This window comes from Notolabrus celidotus, chromosome 6 (genome assembly GCF_009762535.1).
Source record: "Notolabrus celidotus isolate fNotCel1 chromosome 6, fNotCel1.pri, whole genome shotgun sequence".
Classification (NCBI taxonomy): Eukaryota; Metazoa; Chordata; class Actinopteri; order Labriformes; family Labridae; genus Notolabrus; species Notolabrus celidotus.
Genome location: NC_048277.1, coordinates 30,955,258 through 30,965,188, shown reverse-complemented (window position 1 = coordinate 30,965,188; position 9,931 = coordinate 30,955,258).

The window sequence follows — 9,931 nt, the reverse complement described above, 5'->3', positions numbered from 1 at the left end:
CATTTCCGTGTGAATTGTGTAGATGGGACGGGACAAAATACACAACCTTACAGACACATATCAATAAATGTTGCTTATTAATATTTGGATCCTGAAAACATGCTTTTAATTATATTAAAAAGGTTTCCTTTATGTATTAGATAAGCAAATCTAATCTCAGAGCGATCTTTACACCAGGTTAATGACAGGCAGCACATAAAATCCCATTTTCAGTCTTTGAAAGGCATTCAACATATAATTATAAAAGCAGCAATATTGACCATTATATTGATTTTATAATGTTATAAACAGTTCCTTTGAATCAGGGACTGCTTCTGTTGTTGGCTGTCCTTGGCCTGTGTTGCATGATAATAAAGTATAAGTGCTGCAGTGTGGGGTCAAATGTGGGAAAGGTGACACTGACAACATTAACTTACACCATTTCAGGAAGCTTTAATTAATGCAAAGTGAGTCCTGCTTGCTCGTGACAGACCTGACCTCATAGTCACAGCTAAACCTTTCATGGAACCCAAAATCCACTGAGCACGTGCATTTCTTGCTAAATGACATTACCCTGAAGATCTGGACCGGGACCAGAAGCAGATCTTTAATGCCGCAAAACTGCCAACCAAAATAATGTAATCTAGCTATCTATTTACTGTAGCTTAGTGAGTTTACCTCACTAATCAAGTGCACAGTAGCTGTAAACTAATCTGATAAGCCTGCTTACGTGCCAGGAGTCTCAGCAGGTACATCCGGAAGGGAATAGTAACAGTTGGTGTTGTTTTGCTGGTCCCATGGAGCATGTTCTCCCCAGCTACAAGGTTTGTTTTTGAACTTCTCGATAAGATGCTCAGGATAAGATGGATGCAAGACGTTGGTGGCTAATGCTAATCTGTCTCTACTCTACTTTACATGTTCAGTGTGCCAGTGCAGGAAAAAAGATAGACTCATGACTTATTACCAATGAATTGTTTTGCTTATTGAACTAAAAAAAGCTTGTTGGCTTTGTACCCACCAGTGGAGGTTCTTGGGAGGGGCCAACACGGGCCAGTGCCCCTGTAAAACTGAACCTGGACCCCCTTGTGGCCCCACCTCCACACCAAACAAATATTATACAATAAAAAAAGCTTCGGTATCGCGCCAATGTTACAGGCAGAACACATGCGTGTGGCACTTGGTTCCAGTCCCTTAGAGTGCTAAGGGACTCATGTTGAGTGTAAACAGCCAAACAGCTGCTGTCAGTCTGCATTTTGATATAGTACACAGAAGTATATATGTCTATAGGGATGCATTGATGTTTTGCCAGTTTGTTCTCAGCCGGTCCTCGCCCTTCTCAGTCTCTTTTGTCAGGTTGAATGTGTCCCTCTGACAACACCCTTGGCCCCAGCCTGGCCCCCCCCAGTAAAATTGGTCTAGAACCGCCACTGGAACCCACATATTTAAACAGACACAAATACAGTACCAACACTGTTCAGCGTCGGCACCATTGAAGCCTGAATATTTCAAGAAGCACCAACACAATGGTGCATATCGATAAGTGTTGTAGACCATTCATGTGGGTGTATGACTCCTCTGCACCTCCAAGGGGGTGCATTACTTTAGAACTTTCACTTTTGATTATTTCTCACTCAAAAAGTGTGTTGCAGTCTCTGCAACAACTTATTTCTTATGCCATCATAGCAAGTCATTACACTACAGCTGGAGTAGTTGGTGTAGTTAATTAGAGGTCACTGCTGATATGTAGCCTGGCATCTTATATTCCATGCTGAGGTGGCTTTATGGGAAACTGACCTAATATTGACCACATGCAACACCATAAAACATTCAAAACTAGGGGTGATCTGGATCACGTCCAACATCTTTGAACCCAATGTGATTTGCAGGTCATTGGAAAATATACCATTACAGTGAAAAAGGAGTATACTGTGCATTAATCCTTCTGCACAGTCTCAGTGACTTAATGCAGTATTCCAGTTTTGCCTTTAGGGGCTATGGAGACCCACTATACAAATGTGAAGTCAGTTCAGACTTGTTTATGATAATGTTAGACAGGTTTGGTGGACTCTAGCACAGGAAATGATTGAAAAGTGTTCTTATTTATATCTGATGGCTACTTTGTATGAAACAGTGCTTCAACTCTGCTCTCACTCTCACCATGTCTACATTTATCATACAGGTATACAGCTGGTGGCTGTGTGTGACAACAAAAAGGAACTTAGCGTTAGTAAGGTTATCTCAGCGGGTGTAGTCTTCAGCTGTAAACTTAGCCATATTACACAAACTTTGTTACACCGCCTCCTCGTCACATACCGTTGTACTCTGAGCTTTTAAAAGCTTAAAAAGCCTTTATTTTACTTTGGCCAATCAGAAAAGAGATTCACTCTGTTTTAAAGGATCTGTAATGTTGTAGGAACTGTGAGGTTAATGATCCCTTCCACTCCAAGTCAAAGCTGTGGGAGTTATTATGCGACACACTAAGAACAAACTCATTAAACAAAGACAAACTTAACTCAACAAGAACACAAAATCTCTGTCTGAAAGACAGTTAACAGCAGTCTCCACTCCAGAAGCCTCTCTTCCTCAGTACTGGACTTTTAAGCACTGTTTGAAGACCAGGCGCGCCCCGTTGGGCAGTCAGCATCACCTGTGGAGCTAAAGACAAGAGGAGGTAGAAAAAGAGAAAAGTAGAGCAGGGAACACAACATCCCCATCCTTAATACAATCCCAAACTGTCTTTAATATCATGACACACCATTAAGTATGAGTTTAATTCAGAACTAACATTTCAGACCAGAGTTTACACTGAAATTTTCATCATAAATTTATGTTATGGATGCATTGAAATAAAGTGCACAGCTATAATAAATGTAGGCCTACTCATCACTTAAACATGAGTAGCACTTACCAGAGCAATGCCGTATTGCTTTAAGCTGCAAACACTTCACACTAGAAAGCTCTATAAGCCTAAATATAAGATATGAAAGTAATGTGTTCAACTGGATAACACAGATTGGGACAATTGCTGGCAAAATATTTTATTCAGGGTCAAATGCTGAAGAATCAGGTAGTGATAACACATGCTAAAGGATCAACTCAGGTGCTGCTTAGTTTGTGAATGAGCCAAGACAGTAGATGTGTCCCAGTTCAGGGACTGAGTCCTTGACAGGACGCATCTAAAGACTGGGAGTGTCACAGGGGCGCCTTGAAGGCTGTCCAGTTTCAAAGGCTCCTTAATGTGGCCAACAAATACGTTCTTCTTATCCAGGGCTACAAAGAATGCAGCCTTTTTGGCCCAATATATCTCATGATATTTTGGGCACCAATTCAAACAAGACCTTGGACTCTCAAGCCGAGTAATACACTGTTAAGTATTTGTATTTGGTTTAAACTCAGGGGAAACGCAAGGGATGAAAATGTTAAAAGTAAGACTTAGTTTTTAAATGACTGTGATGGCGGTGATGGTGAAGTTAAATGATGCTTGCTTTGTTAGCTAGTTAGCCAACCACCTACTTGAGTGGTGCTATGTGATTCAAGTGTAAGGGTGGGGACAGCTGGTGACCTAAACAAGGAATCCTTCATAGACCAGGCTGTCTAATTTCAGTTCAGAGCAGTTCATGCAGGCTGCAGAGGCTAGATCCTTCAAAGGTTGGGTTCTGCAAAGGATCCTACACTTAAATTGTGACAAAGCTAATGGGAGGCACTAGAAACAACAAGGTTACCATCGAGAAGTTTGAAGCTGATCACCAAAACCAGACAAAGTTACTACATTTCCTCATACCAGAAATACATAAAAGAAGAGGGCAACAGCTATGTACCAATAGCAGGAGTAAAAACAAATTCACATTACATTCAAGATATAATTCCCTGGTTTTGTCCTCATTTTATATTATATTTTGTCTTTATAGTTTTAACATACATTCATTCAACATGTTCATCTCAATACCAGCCACCAATTATTGCATTTTTACATTCACCTATCTGTTAAAGAACGGAGACCCCAATAATCCAATTATATGTTCAGGAGTATTTTAAAGGTAACACAGGTGATGGCTGAAGTATAAGGTTCTCTCTTACAGAGCTTATTAACAAGAGCAACAACAACAAGAAAAATCTCTCTGTATCCATCTGGTGTTGCACAGCCATTCCTGGCAATCTCTGTATACAGTATCCATAGTAACAAGACAATAACCTGCCAAAGCTTAAGAGCACCTTGGCAGCGAAAATAGGTTGTCGAGTTCATTTAACACACATCTTGGGAACAAAGCAGAGTGGACATTAGCTACTCAAATACACCAACATAACATAAGTCATGTTGATAAAGAGAAGCCTAAGACCTGGGTAGTGACACATGTAATGAATGAGTGCTTAGCCAGGAGGCAAATATTAGTGATGGTTTATGAATAGGAAGATATGACTGGAGGACCCTTGGCTCATAATCCTGCATAGATTTCCCAGAAGGCTAAGAGCAGTGCTTTTGGTGACTAATCAAAGAGCTCAAAACTGGGACTACTGGTGCTCAAAAACTGTACAACAGATTAAATAAAGCCTTACTTCTATTTACAAATCTTCAGGAATCATTCAAGTCTCATTTTCACTTCAAGAAAATGAAGCTTGATATGAAAACAGCTTGTATCAGTCCATGTTTTTATGGGTGACTGTGATGCACTGTAATACATGTATTGTAGCTGTAAACTAAATCGGTATATTGAAACCCTTTCCAATAACTCTTTAGTTTTGTTGGATCTTTATTTATTTGTCCAGAAACATGATTAAATATTTCAGTAATAGAGATTGTTATGGAATATTGTCCATTTTTAAAGTTGAACTTGACATAAAAAATATTCTAAAGAACTTAAAGGTGACATATCACGCTTTTTTCATCAATATATATTGGTCTAAGAGGTCCCCAAAACATGTCTTTAAAGTTTATTCTCAAAAAAAACCTTTGAAATCAGACTTTGGCATGCCTGAAAATCCCTCTTCTTCAGTCCTCCTCAGAACACTCTGTTTTCCCTCTGACCACGCCCCCTCCGGAAGTGGATGTGCCTCGGCTCTCCAGCACGTTGATCTAATGTTTACATATTGGCTGAATATACACGGCTGCTCAGAGATCGCGTTACTTCAACCCTCTGAATCTGATCCAGAATCTGATCCTGACGGAGAGGCGCTTGTAGCAGGACCTTTCTGAACGATTGGTCACAGATTTAGGGTTTCTTGTTGTTTTATTTATCAGTATGTAGACGTGTGTCTTGGTACACAGCTACGAACATGTAGCTATGTGGCTATGCTAACTAGCGCTAGCACTTATCCATGATAAATAAAAATCATCCACTAGATCTTCAAATCTGCAGACGTGGGGAGTAAAACTGACCTCTGCCAGAAAGACAGCGGGACCTTTTATAAAGGATTGGTCACAGATTTAGTGTTTCTTGTTGTTTTATTTGTCAGTATGTCGACGTGTGTCTTGGTACACAGCTACAGCTACAGCTACAGCTACAGCTACAGCTATGAACATGTAGCTATGTGGCTATGCTAATTAGCGCTAGCACTTATCCATGACAAATAAAAATCACCCACTAGATCTTCAAATCTGCAGACGTGGGGAGTAAAACCGACCTCTGCCAGAAAGGCAGCGGTACCTTTTCTGAAGGATTGGTCACAGATTCTGTGTTTCTTGTTGTTTTATTTGTCAGTATGTAGATGTGTGTCTTGCTACACAGCTCCAGCTACGACATGTTGCTATGTAGCTATGCCAACTAGCGCTAGCACTTATCCATGATAAATAAAAATCATCCACTAGATCTTCAAATCTGCAGACGTGGGGAGTAAAACCGACCTTTGTGTGTATTAAGACAGCCTACAACTAGCATGCCTCCCTCCTAAGCTCCTTGTTAGCACACATTTGTGCAGGTAATGAAAAACGGAGGAGGGATTCAGTATTATTTTATACAGTCTATGGGCTGAACAAGCTCCGAGCTCTGACTCCGTGACAGACCGGATATTGTTGTTACGTAACAAAAACACGGAAGTCTGAAACGGCTCGTTTCACACACATTTACAGAAAGGTGTAGAAATCAAAACAGGGGCAGAATGGATTTTTTTCATTCTCGGGGGGTTTGTAGACATGCCAGGGAAACATATTTTAGGTAAAGAACCATTAAAAAGTCAATTTTGCATGATATGTCACCTTTAACATTGGTAGACATGAACATTACATTTTACTACAATGGGCTGAAAATGAACTAAGAGTCCTTTTTTAGGCTTAAATATTATAGAAGCATTTTTTTTTACCCATGGAGACATAATTTATAGAATTTTACCCAAATATCCATCCCATCTAGAGCACTTTTTGAGCAAGCTATGAACTTGTGTCCATCTTAAGCTGTAATAACAAACTATTATCTATTGTCAGCATATAAAATTAAAATGGCTTTTTTCCTACTATCTGTATATAATTTATGTATGTCTCAATTGTGTTAGTCATGATTGGATTGTATAAGGAATAAAAGAGGTCCTAGTATTGAGCCTTGTGGAACACCAAATTGTAAGATAGCTCAACTCCAAGTAACATATCATGATAAGAGGGTAGCTAAATCAATTCAATCCAGTATCAACTACCCCATGAACTTGATGCTTGGTAAATAATATATTATGAACCCTCAGATCATGTCATTCATGAACACTAATAGTGTCCCTCAATTGTTACTGCACCTACAGTACATCTTAAAAATGCTTACACATTGCAATCCACAGCGTTTTAACAAATTTCTGTGTAATATTGGCGTCCCAGTGTGTTTCACAGTGCATCTTGATGTTGAGGAAGTACAGTCATGGCCAAAAGTTTTGAGAATGACACAAATATTACATTTTCACAAAGTCTGCTGCTTCAGGGTTTTTAGGTATTTTTGTCAGATGTTTCTATGGTATAATGAAATACAATTAGAAGCATTTCTTAAGTATCAAAAGCTTTTATTGAGAATTACACAGAATTCATGCAATAAGTCAATATTTGCAGTGTTGACCCTTCTTTTTCAAGACCTCTGCAATTCTCCCTGGCATGCTGTCAATCAACTTCTGGACCAAATCTTGACTGATGGCAGTCCATTCTTGCATAATCAATGCTTGGAGTTTGTCAGAATTTGTGGGTTTTTGATTGTCCACCCGCCTCTTGAGGATTGACCACAAGTTCTCAATGGGATTAAGATCTAGGGAGTTTCCTGGCCAAGGGCCCAAAATCTTAATGTTTTGTTCCCCGAGCCATTTTGTTATGACTTTTGCTTTATGGCAAGGTGTTCCATCATGCTGGAAAAGGCATTCTTCATCACCAAACTTCCTTGCAGGTAACCATGGCTAACAGATGAGGAACAATGGTGTCATGCACCATCTTCCTTTTAAAGTGTCCAGTCACTCAATCATGACAGATTGATCGCCAGCCTTGTCCTCATCAACACCCACACCTGTGTTAATGTGTGTGACACCTGTGTGTCATTGAAATTATGTTAGCTGGTCCTTTTGTGGCAGGGCTGAAATGCAGTGGAAATGTGTTTTTGGTGATAAAGTTCATTTTCAAGGCAAAGAGGGACTTTGCAATTAATTGCAGTTGAGCTGATCACTCCTCATAACATTCTGGAGTATATGCAAATTGCCATTATAAAAACTGAAACAGCAGACTTTGTGAAAATGTAATATTTGTGTCATTCTCAAAACTTTTGGCCATGACTGTACAAGAAGCACAGTGTGTAAACACACAGTGGGAACTCCACATACACACACATTGAAACCTGCACACACAGCACTTTTCTGTCCTGTCATCTTCAATGTGACACATTGCCACCGTCCTCCACCCATTCCCCCCTCTGTTCCTGCCTCTGATGATGGAACAGAGAAGGAACAAGTTTGCCACACTATTCTGCCTTTGTGTGTTACACATTGCAGACAATGATAACAAGGGAGTAAATAACCTGCCTGGTCATGGCAACCTGTTTGAGCTATAACAATAAAGGCAACGTGCTTTGTTAGCAATTTACAGAAGCACTGATAAAAAGGGAAATCAAAAGGTTTTACCTTAGTCCAAATATCTGAGAAATAAAACAAAACTATTGAAGGAAACTTAAAAGGGTAGTGAACTTACTCTTCTTTTCTTCATCGATTTTTAGGGCGAGGAACCTCTTTATTCTGCACTCCAAAGCCTTTTTCAAATGTACATCATTTCCTTTATCTAGCTCCACTTCTTAAAACACTGAGGAGTTGTTTTAACATGTTTTTAACAACCTTGTTTATCCCCTTCCAAGGATACCTGTAATGCCTGCTCTCATTTATTTGATAGTGAGAAACTTAGGCACCCACCCAGTGATAAAATGAAATTTGGGAGAGCTTTTATTTGAAAAGTGACAAAACCATGGCAGTTAACTCAGCAATTTGGAAGCACTGCTTTAAAACTGCCCACCTGCCCGAAATATATCCTTTTTTTATGGAGCACTTGGCCGCATGCAGCTCCAGTGTTTTTACTCCTCTTTAATCTGTATCCTCTTGTGCTGTATTTTCTATTATCAGGTGTGCAACTCTGAGACTGCCATGAATTATATGTGCCTGCTCATCTGTGCCTCTGCAGCAGTCATACACAAATTAATACCTTGCACATATCTTAGTAACTGCAGTGGCACTTTTTTCCCTCACCGTCTCAATTTGCTTCTGTTCCAGAAGTGTCGAGTCTTAGTGTTACGACGCGCCTCTTTTTTTCTTAACTGTATTTTTAAGAGTAGCAGGCTCTGGGCTGACTCTTTTCTTGCTTTCAGAGATCATAGAGCTTTGAGTCTCTTGAGTGTCTCTTTAATGTGTCAGAGAAACTAGTCCTCAGGTAAATTCACCCCAGGAGCTTTTGGTCTCTGCAGTCGGATGTGTCACAGATCCTGTCAGAACAAGGGATATGGGATTAGTCAACAGATTCTTCCTCACTGGCGTGTCCCATTGTGTCAGGTTGCTGAGGCTGAGATAACCAGCCAGCAGGTGTACAGTCACATCTTTTGTCTCCGGGGGCGAAGTCGTGCCGCTCAGGCTTCCAGTTCATGCTGCTCACATCCTTAACAGGATCAAAAGTTACATCTCTGCTGTAGTGGTCATCATCAATTAAACACATTTTTTTTTTCCTGAAACTTTTTAAGGTTCCCACACAGTGTTTTGCTGTGGGTGCACTCATGCTTCACGCACAAACACTTACTCATCCTCACCTCACTACTGAGCAGATTCGCACAAATAACTGAGCCTGAAGAAGGCCCAAAGGCTCCTCACAAGAACTTTTAGTGATGTTATAGAGTTTGGCATCATTAAAAAGGGATCAAAAGAACATTATGACATGATTTTTTTTCTTGTATTGCACAGCCTAAAGTAGAATCCTGAGACAAGTATTAAAGCTCCTGTGAAGAGTTTTGAACTGCTTATGAAACAGACTGAAATTAATACTGATGCCTTTTTATGACCTACAGAAGCAAACAGGATTATCAGCTACACTTGTGATAATTCCTCTTAAGTGATTTTTTTTAATGCTTGTAACCTCTGACACAGGGTAGGCGTCCAGTGAGTGATAGCACTCTGCCAAAACATCTCTTGTTGACACTTTGTACAGCAAAGATTTTAAAGTGAGTGATATGTTTGACTGTTAAAAGAAAGCAGGATGACATTTTTTAATCACAAACAGTCTTCATTTTTTTTAAATTGTGACACATTTTTGATAATTACTTTTTTTTCCTTGACAAAGACAAGACGATGACAAGCCAAAGATACAGCATGAGTCATAAAAACTCTGATGAAGGACTGAAATGTTGTTGGTGGACTGTCCGACGTTCAAAATCTGTGATGCTTTCTCTCACTTTGTCAAACCTGTCTATCAAAATACAAAAAATGAATTCCTGTGACAGGCTGAGTTAGCTGAAGGGTGCAGTGATAATTTAGT